A 13726-nucleotide genomic window follows, 5' to 3' on the forward strand; every position below is an offset into this window, starting at 1 on the left:
AGTTATACCGGATGGTTATAATTAAAGTGCAGCTACTCACAGAGATCCAGTGTCATCTGTAATTATCGTGTGGTAGTGAAATTTGGTAGATACCTTAATGCGTTAATACGCAACCGGTTTATGCTGGAAAAAATTAGTTCCAATTTTGGGCACCAGGCGCAAATCAGGCGCTGTGAACGCACGAACGACGTATAGAAAGGTTTAAATATGTAATGGATTAGGAAAGGGGCGTCGGCAGAATAGGTCTAACGTGGCAGATAGGCATAATGTTTATTTGTTCTTTTTTTGTTAACCGCCGCTTATACAATTTGTTCAATATGAGAGACAGAGACGTCGACGAGATGCTCGCAGCAGTTCCGGTGGACTCCGAGTAACGTGTTATTCTATATTGGTCTTCGGATCACGTAGAGACCGAATAAGTCCCTGGTAAACACGTTCTTTTAGATATCGCCAGAGCCAAAGGTCACTGGGATTCATATCAGTTGATCTTGCAAGCCAGCCATCTGGAAAGAATCTGGCTAAATTTTTGAAATTTGTGGTAAGTTCCCATGGGACCAAACTGCCGAGGTCATCGGCCCTAGGCTTACACACTACTTAATATAACTTAAACTAACTTACTCTACGGACAACACACTCACACACACACATGCCCGAGGGAGGACTCGAATGTCCGACGGGGGAAGCCGCGGTAACCGTGGCAAGACGCCAGAGACCTCGCGGCTACCCATAGCGGCAAGAATCTGGAGATAATGAGGTTGCATTTAACAGATCGTTTACTGGGTGACGGACATGAGATGTTGCTCCATCGTGTATGAAAACAGTGTATTACACACAGATGCGCTCTTACGAGCCCAGTAAGGAGGCCTCGACAACATACAGAAGTCACATTGCAACTGACGGTCACTCTGAATGGATTCTCTTGAAAGAGGAACGGACCGAGAATAAAGATGCTTTGCAATCCAAACCACACAGTCACATACGGCGAGTGCAATGGCTCTCTGTGTACAACACGCGGTTTAACAGTGCCTCGAATTTGGCAGTTCTGTGTATTCACTTCACCCTGTAGTGTATAATGTGCCTCGTCACTCCATAAAACATTGTCCAGTTGCATGTCATCAACTTCGATCTGAGCTAATAACTGAGGCAAATTCAGGATGTTGCTGTGGATCGTGGTGTTCCAGTTGTTGCACCGTCTGTATCTTGTACAGATACCAGCGTAAAAAAGAGCGCAAAACTTTCGGTACAATTGACCATTGGATGGACAATTATCGACTGCATGGTCAGGTATAGCAACAGCAACCTCGATAGCAACTTAAAACGACCAGGTGCCATACCGAACTCTTCTGTGGTTTCGAATTTCATCATAATCTTCTTTAAATCATTTAATGATTTGTGGCCTCCCCTCAGACCCAGCCAGCGATTATCTCGCAACACAGCACTGTAATTGCTGACGATTGCATCGAATAGTTCCACTGAAAGAGCGCAGGCTCTTCTCGGTAACCATACTGTTCACTCATGTTATGGCTTGTCAGATGACAGCGTGGACGTCATATCGTCATACAACTGTGTACAGAGCCAGATTAACACGTAGTGGCCAAAATAGGAATAAATTTTTTGCAGCGTAAATCGGTTCCACATTAACCTTACAGTAACATTATCCACGGAGTTTCACTGCCATACTATAATTACAGCCCACAATGGACCTCCGTGAGTAGCTGCACTTTAATTATAACCACCCGGTATAATCATTGTCTTATGCACTGTCATGTCAAAACCGTTAACGCCCTTAATAACCGTTTAACTATTGTGAGGGGCTGCATGTTGAAAGGTTAATTACGAAGATAAATGTGCCGTGCCTGTCACTCTCGCTCTCTTTCTCTCTGCTCACCTCTGTCCCTGCAAGTGGCTGATAACAGCAGGTGTTATCATATTAAAGCTTGCAGGTGCCCAGTTTAATGAGGACGGCGCGCCATTATTGGCTACCGTTACAGCGCCGGCCTCGAACAAAGCGTTGCTAGCAGACCGTGTCTGATACCTCTTTTCATAATGCTGGTAGCTGTTGAACGGAAAAAAATTGCAACCTGATCTTTAAAAAGAGTAGTTAGTAAATCCCAGAACAGAAGACGTAGTAAAATTCCATCTTGTTAACAAAAGAGAAAAGCAAACTACCATATTAACTCAAAGTTTCTTTTTTAGAAGAAGAAAAAAAACCTTCGTGAAATATGTTTGGGCAAGGAGTGAGTACTGTGTGATTTTTGACAATTGAAACATCTAAACTTCTTAACGTGTAAATAACCTGGGTGTTGAGTTTAGACCTTTTGTCACACACCCATAAGTGATTCCGATTTACGTTCTACTTAATCTTTCCAGATAACGTACATTGTCATTTACATATCGTTCCACTTCTTACGACAAAATTGGTGTTACATTTTAAACTGTACCTTAACGAATCCTTGCCCAAGCTGCGCGGCATTTATTCCAGTTATCTTCTGCAGACATGTACCTGGAAGCATTGTGGGCAACAGAGGTTGAAGGTTACTGTTACGTTAAGGCTGTTGTATTTCGATTTGCTGCTTCTGTGCTTCACTTACTTCACCTGCTTGTAGTTGCATACACATTCTAAAGATGCTATTTTGTACGTAGTATCGATTGCGAACAGCTAGGTTAGCTTTCGATAATTTGCGAAGTATGCAGGGAGTATGCATTGGAACTTGGGTGAGTGAGGCAATTAGATCGCGGCCCGTTCGCCGGGAACGCTGGGCACTGAGTTTGAATGCTCGTTCCTCTGCGTTCCCTTACGTTGTGAACAGACGTGTTTGTGGTACAATGTCGCAGGGTGGTCAGCGATGTAGTGCAATATTGCTAAGCGGCGTGCAGGAATTGTTCACTTGATACGCAGTTGTGTTAATATTTAACGACGAACGTTTGGTTCATGCTTAAACATTTTATTCATTCTCATCACTAAGTTGCTGTATCTTTCTTGCACTGGGCACGTAACTGTTATGCGGCTGTCTAGTGTTTGTGTCTGTGTTTCAAAGCTTGCTACAAACTCTGCTTGCTACTAACTAATCTGAAAAGTACCACTGCCAGTTTAGTCACACTCCCCATCAATGAGTCGTGGTAAACGCTTTGAGTCTTCTGCAGGATGAAGCAGTTAAGACAGGCCACGGTAGACATATCCAGAATAAATAAATATATCGAGATGCGGTTTCCACCAAGTTATAGCGGAGACTACGGCGAATTTCCTGACTCTCTCAAGTAATTTTTATCCTTTATATTCGCCGAGCTACGACACGGACTTTGTTTTCTTATATCTTTTTTTTTTCTAGTGGAATAATATTTTTTTCTGTGGCATTTGAAAGAAACTTCTAAGGGAACTCCAACGACATAGCATACATTGGATCTGATCAAGCAGTATCAAGATAACAGCGCTGCAAACCACGGTCCCACCGTCAAGAGAAGAGGTTCCACAAATGTCTGCCCTAGTGTTCTAAATGTGAGCAAGCACTAAACTCAGGCACGATTAGTGCGTTTATTTTCACGGCTGTCATACTGACTGCTCAAAATGTTCACCCTGTACGTTGCTACAAGCTGTCAAGTGATGGGGAAACCACACTGTACTCTAAATTTCATCTGGAGTTAATGGCAGCGCAGGCCCGTACTGTAAGACATTTAAAGCCTTCAAAAGTCGTCGGTGTTTCTTGTAGACTTCTTGATTTAATTTTCTCCACAGATAAAACCATAGAAATGTAATATTTGGTGAACGTCCAAACCATTTCGCGGTTCCTAAAAGACCGTTCTAATGCGCTCCAAACATTCTCTTAAGGGCATTTGTCATTGTAGCCGGCCGGAGTGGCCGAGCGGTTAAAGGCGCTACAGTCTGGAACCGCACGACCGCTACGGTCGCAGGTTCGAATCCTGCCTCGGGCATGGACGTGTGTGATGTCCTTAGGTTAGTTAGGTTTAAGTAGTTCTAAGTTCTAGGGGACTTATGACCACGGCAGTTGAGTCCCATAGTGCTCAGAGCCATTTGAACCATTTTTTTGTCATTGTATGTGCGAAATGGATAGGAGGGAAATCCATCATGTTCGCACCGCACTGATTGCCTTATGTCCAGTGGGATGTCCTCCACTAAATGCGGTAGCGGCATATCTTAGAAACTCGAGATACTTGAGTGTATTTAGATTCTCATCAATAAAACAGGGACCAACGGTGCGGGTCCTGAAAAACGCGCACCAAACGTTGACAGACTGAGAGCGTAGTTTTTATCCATTTCTTTGAGTCTGCGTGGGTTTTCAACTGACGATTAGTGCATATTGTGAAGATTGACTTCCCCATTTCTTGTAAACGATTCCTGTTCGTCAAACAAAACTTTGCATACATATGCTGCATCACTTTGTAATTCTCGTCAACATTCCGACAAATGTAAGCAATTTTGGAATTCACTGCCATGAAGCAGCAGACACAGCGGAATGCGAAGAGGATTAAATGCCATGGAACGCAGTATTCGCAGTACACTCGTTTGTTTTATTCCTCTCTACCTCCGAGATGCCCTTACTGATATTAGCACTGAATGTTACTGCTGAAAAAATTTTAGTTTCGTTTCCTTCGTCAGTTGCTCTTATCTTCTCTTAGCGAATTTTCCTCTCCACGTTTCCAGTTTGCTGAACTTCTTTTTTAGTGTCTGGAAAGACAGATCGTGAGTACTTAGCATAATATGGATACTTTTCAGCATGCAACTGCACCGCTACTGTAATACTTTGGCGACATTCGCCATAAACGATATTTGCTTTTTCGATTGTCGTAAGCATTTTGAATGTCTCAGTTGCTTTATGAGAGCCGGCCGTGGTGGCCGAGCGGTTCTAGGCGCTTCAGTCTGGAACCGCGCGACCGCTACGGTCGCAGGTTCGAATCCTGCTCAGGAATGGATGTGTGTGATGCCCTTAGGATAGTAAGGTTTAAGTAGTTCTAAGTTCTAGGGGACTGATGACCTCAGATGTTAAGTCCCGCCGGCCGCGGTGGTCTAGCGGTTCTGGCGCTGCAGTCCGGAACCGCGGGACTGCTACGGTCGCAGGTTCGAATCCTGCCTCGGGCATGGGTGTGTGTGATGTCCTTAGGTTAGTTAGGTTTAAGTAGTTCTAAGTTCTAGGGGACTTATGACCTAAGATGTTGAGTCCCATAGTGCTCAGAGCCATTTGAACCTTTTGTTAAGTCCCATAGTGCTCAGAGCCATTTGCTTTACGAGAAAATTATCTAGTTCCTTCAGCATCAGAACAGAGACTGATGGACTTCAACTTCACAGGTAAACACAAGAACCATACGTATGCTACGTCTTTACGGTCGTTTGTTATGACAAGGCAGAAGTTTGGGAATCTCTTCTTCTGACGGCGGGACAGTGGTTTGCGGCGGCGTTACCTTGATACTGTTTCATCTAGTTCCATATACATGTTGTGCTGTTGTAATTCTTCGAAAGGCTTCTTTCAAATGCCACAGAAAAAGTATATAGTTCCGTAAGAAACCATAGTCGATATCATAATTCGGCGGCTACAAAAGATACAAATTCCTTGAGAACGCCAGGAAATTCGCTTTATTGTCCGCTGTAACTTGGCGAAAATAGCCTCACCTCGATATATTTGTTCATTCTAGATATATCTGCGCTGGCCTGTCTTAGCTACCCCACCCTGTATTTAACTTTGTTTATTTTACTTCCATCAGTACCGGGACTGTGGGTGCCACGTGTCTCTCGTGCGCCGAAATTGCATCTGTTCCAATCAATTACTTGCTTTTCTCAAGTCGTTTATATGAGTCTATTTTCAGATATTCTTGTCATTCAGTTTTCCTTGTCACTCGTATTATTGTTTGAGAGAATTATCGTAACTTGTACGCTGTATTCGGTATACGATTGCACTAAATGTAAAATAACATATTTCGCATTCCTTAGTACAATTCAGTTGGCAACTCCGCTTGCGAGCTAACATCCCAAAGATATTCGATCTCACATGCGGTTCCTCTTAGTAGAAATGCCTTTTCTCAAACTCGAATAGGGGTTGAACCACACATGTAGCATTACACGCCCTAAATTAAACACCTGTGACCCTTTGGTTAAATTGTGTTTCTGACGGCAAGTTTGCGGAATACAAAGATAACATAACATATAATAACAGTAATAATAATATCGAGAACTAAATTAACGATCCATAAATGATGTAGGCCACACAGTTGCGACTTGGTTAGAATAATATTAATTCCGAAAGCAAACAAATAGCGTAAGTGGTCGTATTTAGAGTTATTGTTACATTCGAGCACATATTCATTTGACACAGTTCGATCATGGACAATCTGATCGCGAATTACCAGTCAATACTCCACCTCGTTAACTATGCGAGAAGTTAGAGCTCACAACAGGCGAGCCAGCTCACCGCTCACGATCTATGTCCTGCGATACCTCACAGCGTGAATTTTTCTAAGTCGTTTCACTTCCTAGCTGCCTAAAGACCGACTGTCCGCTTTCGCGGCTCAAACCGAACTGTACCCCTTGACATCTCCAGCTGAACTGTACTCTTCGGTGTCTAGACCAGCACTGTCCCTCTATCCATCTCCGGCGGCTTTTGCCGCGCGCCGAACCTCCTCGCTCAACTGACTACCGCAGTTCCTTTTCCAGAAGCCGTCCATCTGATTGGCTACAGCTTATTCTACATTATTTTACATTCTAACACATTTAAATAATCAAAGCTTAACCACTTTCACCTTCTAAATAAAGTAAGAATAATATCCATTACATAATAAACGTTAAATTATTTTACATAAAACCGGTACAATTTCCTACTTAACTTTGAATTCCACGGCCAGTAGCCTTGCACCAATGTGCCTTCTGATGAATAAATAAAGAACCAGAAGTAACTATTATGCACAAAACTTTACAACAAATTTTCCATTAGCTAATGATTCAATAAGGTGTAATGCTGTCATGGCTCAATGTGTTTTGTGTGGAGGAAATTATGGTCTGATGCTTAACTGAGAATACCGATAATTTAAATTTACTATATCTTTTAAACAAATCAAGTTACAGAGTTGATATTTCCAACGATTGTCATTTTAATGATGCGCTCCTGTATGAAACGTCGATCGTCAAGATCGACTAAAGCGTTCTGATTTTACCATTCAGGTCTTTATTACAAAACTTGTTAATTTCACTTTAACAGTAAATCCTAAACCATTACAGATATGATCAAAATTCGAGTTTTATTGGGATCACCATGAAATTTTATGGAAGATGGCAGATTAAAATTACTGTGGCTTCATTCCCTGTAACTACTACATAATTAAATAGTTTTCATAATTGTTTCCCTTTATGGTCGATCTTAGGTCCGCCATATTTAACACTGCTACATCTTCTTGGCCACAAAAGCCTTCTACTGAGTTGCCCTACGTTGTACGTTCTCGTCTGTCTCACTCGCCCACTTCAGCGCTTAGGCCTCAATAGACAATAGACGCCTTTGAATTTCCCCATCTCGCGGTGAATCTGCGCCCTTTGTTTCATCCGGTCCTGGATGACAGGCTTCGTTCCCAATTCCTGAAGGCTGACACTTTCGGCCGTATACTGAAATGAGAGCTAAATGCTCGTAAGTCACACGCTCCAGCAGATACAAAAATGGTTCAAATGGCTCTGAGCACTATAGGACTTAACATCTATGGTCATCAGTCCCCTAGAACTTAGAACTACTTAAACCTCACTAACCTAAGGACATCACACAACACCCAGTCATCACGAGGCAGAGAAAATCCCTGACCCCGCCGGGAATCGAACCCGGGCACCTGGGCGCGGGTAGCGAGAACGCTACCGCACGACCACGAGCTGCGGACCCAGCAGATACGTGAGTGTATTTGCGCTCTCGTAAAGTCGGTTGTGTAGATTATATAAACAGGTAGTTTAGTACAGACTACTCATTATATACTTGCATTGTTGTGTTTAAGCTCACTATGAAAAGTTTCGCTTTTGTTTATGTATTATTCCAGATAACCCAATAAACACCATTACTTCAGGTTGTAGCCGTACTTTTGTTTACGTTTGGACCCAGTAGACTTAGAGAACCCCGTTTATTTGTCCTTTGTTCTCTTTCCAACAATCTATTTAGAGTGTGCCCATCCACTATTAAGTTCGAATTTCCCGAAAGTTAAGTAAATCTTCGGTTGTTCGACATAGAAACTTCTGCAATAACGGTTTATTTACATGCAGTTTACTACTTCGAAAATGCATTAAAAGTTACATATTGTTCTGAAAAATGTAATTAACAGATGCCGCAGTTAAGTGAGTGCTGAATTATTCTTTTAAGCGGACATAATAATATGCAGCTGAAGCTCTAACAAATAGGCTTAATTTTTGCTTCACATAAATAACGAAAATATCTGCAATGTAAAGAGTGCTAATTGATTTAAATCCGTTGTAAGCGCTTAATTTGTGTTTCAGTGCGTAATAAGTATGTATGTTGCTATAGGACAGCTATACGGGGAGTGGTATGTGTGTATTTTGGGTTGAAAAGTCAGTGGGGTGACTGTAGTTTGGATATGAATGGGAAACTCAACCAGGCGCTCCAGTGGGACAGTAGGTTCTGCAAAAGAGACAAGAGAATCGCTAAATAGGAGGCAAAAATTTGTGCCCTTCGGTCTGAATTAGAACATGCGAAATTTGAACAAGATAGGTTGAAGGGGAAGAAGATCGTGGGTACTGGCTAGAGGTAGCAAGAAATTGATGTAAGTGGAACAATTCTTCAACTTCCTTGTCTATATTTGAGCTTGCATTATGGAATAAATTTGACTTGTTACCTGATGTAGGAGGGGAAGAGCCTCATCCAGATGTTCAAATGGCTCTGAGCACTATGGGACTTAACATCTATGGTCATCAGTCCCCTAGAACTTAGAACTACTTAAACCTAACTAACCTAAGGACATCACACAACAACCAGCCATCACGAGGCAGAGAAAATCCCTGACTCCGCCGGGAATCGAACCCGGGAACCCGTGCGTGGGAAGCGAGAACGCTACCGCACGACCACGAGATGCGGGCCATCCAGATGTATGTCTCAGTAAGAGATAGCAGATTCCTAGCAAACAAACTAGGTCGATACCAAGATAGAACAGGAAGAAAAGAGTCTTGCTGCTAGGCAGTAGCCACGCTGGAGGGCTATTGAGGAACATGGCACCAGATCACAGGTTTTGTGGTGCAAAGTAGTAGCCTTAGACGGGTGACAAAGGACGTAAGAAAATTGTGCAACGATTTTCACAAAGAGGATCAGGTTATTTCACTAGGTGGAGCAGGGAACAGCCTGGCTATGGACAGACATTAAAGATTAACGGTGACCTGGATGAAATACGACTAAGAACGTAGGTTGGAACAAGGATTCAGGCGTCATGTTTTGAAAGAAGTCAAAATAACAGAGTAGACCCAAAAATGCTTAAAAATGATCGGAAAAGTAATGTTAACTTATTTCATCAGAATATTAGGAGACTGAGTAATAAGATAAAACAACTTCTTATCTGTTTGAAGAGTTTCGGGAGCTCTGAAAAGATAAACATCCTATGCCTATATGAGCACCACATGATCTCAGTGTTAGGTAAGTAACATACAAAATAATACGCTCTTGCATCTTACCTATGGAGAACAAATATGGTAAAAGGGGGCGTTATACGTACAGTAAGACGGATTACACGTTCAAAAACTTTGGGACCAGTAGATTATGTAGTGATCATTAATATTTAATAATTGAAAATGGTTCATTTTTAATTGGAGTTGTATACAGACCTCCACTGGGAAAACTTGAACTATTTATGAGGAATTTGGCGTCTTTACTATGCTATCTGTCACACAGCAGCAAGCAATTAATGGTATGCTGTTACTTAAATGTAGATTTCCTATATGATTCAGTTAGGGAAAATGATGTGAGAGCCGTATTTGGATTCTACACTTTCATCTTTGTAATGAATATTCCAACAAAGGCATATAAAGACTGTAGGACCCTAATTGATAATTTTTTGTTTGTCGAAGCACAACGTAAGAAAATAAATGAATACTCAGTAACAAATTATCTCTCTGTTCATGATACATAGGTAATCAGGATAAATGAAATAGTGACTTACAGTACCGATACTTCTCAATGGACATTTGCTAGAATAATTAATGAATCCAGGACAAATGTTTTTAACAATAGTTTACGAGAGATGGCCTGAGATGAAATTTATAACGAAACAAATGCTAACTTGAAATTAATCCCATTGCATGATAAAGTCATGTCTCTATTTGGAAACAGCTTTCTGCATAAGTTAATCAGAATGGACATCAAACAGCTATGTACAAAACCACGGCTCACTAGACGGAGTAAAGTATCTTGTGAAAGGAAAAGGAAGTTTATCTGTTGGCAGGAACGATTACAGATCTTTCAGTAGTTGCACGCTGAAAATAGTACCCAAAATTACTATGAAAACGGAGCAAAAAAGCAAAGAACACGCACATAATGTGAGAGATCATAAGTGCCGACTACATATGGAAGTTTAAAAAAGTCATATTACGCGTTGAATTACTGGTGAGATACTTTACATACATCAACCTTTTTCAGTCGTCTGACCACCATCAAGTTCCCTTATACCAAATAAAATAATACATAAGCATCATTGCATGCTTAAATTGTCACTATTCTGTTAACTCAAGTGGCTATTAACAACAACGCACACAACGCATGTCACGTACTCACGTAAAAGTATTCACAGCGAAATGGGTTATCGTTATCGTCAGGTGATAAAACCATGAATTATACACTGGAAATAGACGTATACCATAACACAGTGATATGACTCATCACGAAAACCGCATCCCGTAAAGACGTAAATGGTTCACTTCTGTACAGAGTTCGCTGTTGTGTCGTAATGCAAATAACGCCATCAATCTGTAAAAACTGTGCTCGGTAGTGTACTCATTCATGTTTAAACTACAATCGGCGTTAAAGCTGTAAACAGACTCCTACCACGGAGAGGCGACTGAACAGCTGATCAGTGTTTACTGGTATAGCTAAACATTGTCACAGAGGTCTACGTAAATCAACAGTGACTAGAATCTTACAATTACTAAGCTGTATGTCGGCTGCTACTGTAAGTACATGTGACAGTTGTAACAGGTATGCGGTATGATGCATCTAATAGCAATTTGCTCGTTTTACACTCACAACAGAAGAAGGGGTTACGGGAGAATATGGACCTGGTAGTAGGAATAAGATAGGGTAGAGACTAACTGAATTTTGCAACAAATTATAGCTTGTAGCGAATACGCTGTTCAAGAATCACAAGAGCAGGATGTATACTTGGAAAAGACCGGAGATACGGAAGATTTCAGATAGATTACATCATGGTAGGGCATACTGGATTGTAAGGCGTACCCAGGACCAGATATAGTCTCAGGTCACAGTTAAGTAGTGATGAAGAGTAGGCTGAAGTTTAAGGGAATAGTCAGGAAGAATCAATGTGCAAAGAAGTGTGATACAGCAGTACGGAGGAATGAAGAGATACTCTTGAAGTTCCCCGAGGCTGTAGGTACTGCCATAAGGAAGAGCTCAGTAGGCAGTTCAGTTGAAGATGATTGGAAATCTCTAAAAAGGGCAATCACTGAAATTGGAAAGGGAAACATAAGTACAAAGAAGGTAACTGAGAAGAAACGGTGGGTAACAGAAGAAATAGTTCAGTTGATCGATGAAAGAAGAAAGTACAAAAATATCCAGGGAAATTCAGGAACACAGAAATTTCAGTCAGTTACGAATGAAATAAATAGGAAGTTGAGAAAAGCTAAGGTGAAATGGTTGCATGAAATACGTGAGTAAATGAAAAAAGAAGTTATTGTCCTAAGGACTGACGCAGCATATAGAAAAGTCAAGACAACTTTCGTTCAAATTAAAGGCAAGGGTGATAACATTAAGGGGGCAATGGGAATTCCACTCTTAAGTACAGAGGAGAGGGGAGATAGGTTTAAACAGTGCACTCAAGGTCTCTTTGAGGGAAAGAATCGTCTGATGACGTGATAGGAGAAGAAACATGAATCGATGTAGAAGAGATAGGGGATAGAGTGTTATAATCGGAATTCAAAAGAGACAATAGGTATAGAGAACATTCCAGCAGAATTTCTAAAATCGTTGAGCGAAGTGCCAACAAAACGGGTATTCAAGGTGTTGTGTACAATGTAAAACGTCTGACGATATACCACGAGACTTTCGGATAAATATCCACACAGTTCAGAAGATTGCAAGAGCCGACAAGTACGAAAATTATCACATTACCAGCTTAACAGCTCATGCATAAAAGCTGCTGACAACAATAATATACCGAACAATCGAAAAGAAAATTGAGGATCTCTTGGATGACGATCAGTTTGGCTTTAGGAAAGGTAAAGGCACAAGAGAGGCAACTCTGACGGTGCGGGTGTTGATGAAAGCACGGCTGCAGAAAAATCAAGACACGTTCATAGCATTAGTCGATTTGGAAAAAGCGTTCGACAATGTAAAATGGTGCAAGATATTTTAAATTCTGAGAAATTCAGGCGTAATCTATAGGAAAAGATCGGGAATACACAATATATGCAAGAGCCAAGAGGAACAATTAGAGTGGAAGACCTAGAATCAAGTGCAGGGATTAAAAAGGGTGTAAGACAGTGCTATAGTCTTTCGCCCTTACTGTTGAATGTATGCATCGAAGAACCAATGGCCGAAATAAAAGAAAAGTTCAAGAATAGGATTTAAATCCAAGGCGAATTGATATTGATGATAAGATTCACGGATGACATTACTGTCCTCTGCAAAAGTGAAGAAGAATTACAGGATCTTCTAAATGGAATAAGCAGTCCAATGAGTACAGAATATGAATTGAGAGTAATTCGAAGAAAGACGAAGATAATGAGAAGTAGCAGAAATGAGAACAGCAAGAAACTTACCATCAGGATTGGTGATCATGAAGCAGATGAAGTTAGGCAGCAAAATAACCCATGACGGACGGAGCAAGGAAGACCTAAAAAGCAGACTAGCTCTGCCAAAAAGGGTAATTCTGGCCAGGAGAAGTCTACTAGTATCAACCATAGGCCTTTATTTGAGGAAGAACTTTCTCAGAATGTACGTTTGGAGCACAGCATTGTATGGTAGTGAAACATGGATTGCGGAAAAACCGGAAAAAGAGGGAATGCCAGCATTTGAGATGTGGTGCTATAGAAGAATGTTGAAAGTTAGGAGGACTGATAAGGTGAGGAATGAAGAGGTTCTCAGGAGAATCGGCTGGGAAAGGAATATATGGAAAATACTGACAACGAGAGAGACAGGATGGTAGGACATCCGTTAAGACGTCACGGAATAATTTCCATGGTACTAGAGAGAGCTGTAGAGGATAAAAATTGTAGAGAAGAACAGAGATTGGAATACATCTAAGATAGTTGGGATCAGACGCTTATTACGTCAAACTTTCTGTTGACATGGTCGTTCTAGCCTCACTTCTGTCAAAATAAGAGCTTATATATATTGTAAGAAGAAAAGTTAGTAAACCAACATTACCTGAACACTTTACAAAACATTCTTTCTGTCAACAAATATCTCTGTGCCTGTGAAAAATCTTCAGTTGGTCATGCATTATAGGTCACTGCAGATTCAATGTGTTACGTGAGATGCTGATACAACTATTTGTCAATGACATTGAGCGTGTTACGTCT

This window comes from Schistocerca nitens, chromosome 3 (genome assembly GCF_023898315.1).
Source record: "Schistocerca nitens isolate TAMUIC-IGC-003100 chromosome 3, iqSchNite1.1, whole genome shotgun sequence".
In the NCBI taxonomy this organism is placed as follows: domain Eukaryota; kingdom Metazoa; phylum Arthropoda; class Insecta; order Orthoptera; family Acrididae; genus Schistocerca; species Schistocerca nitens.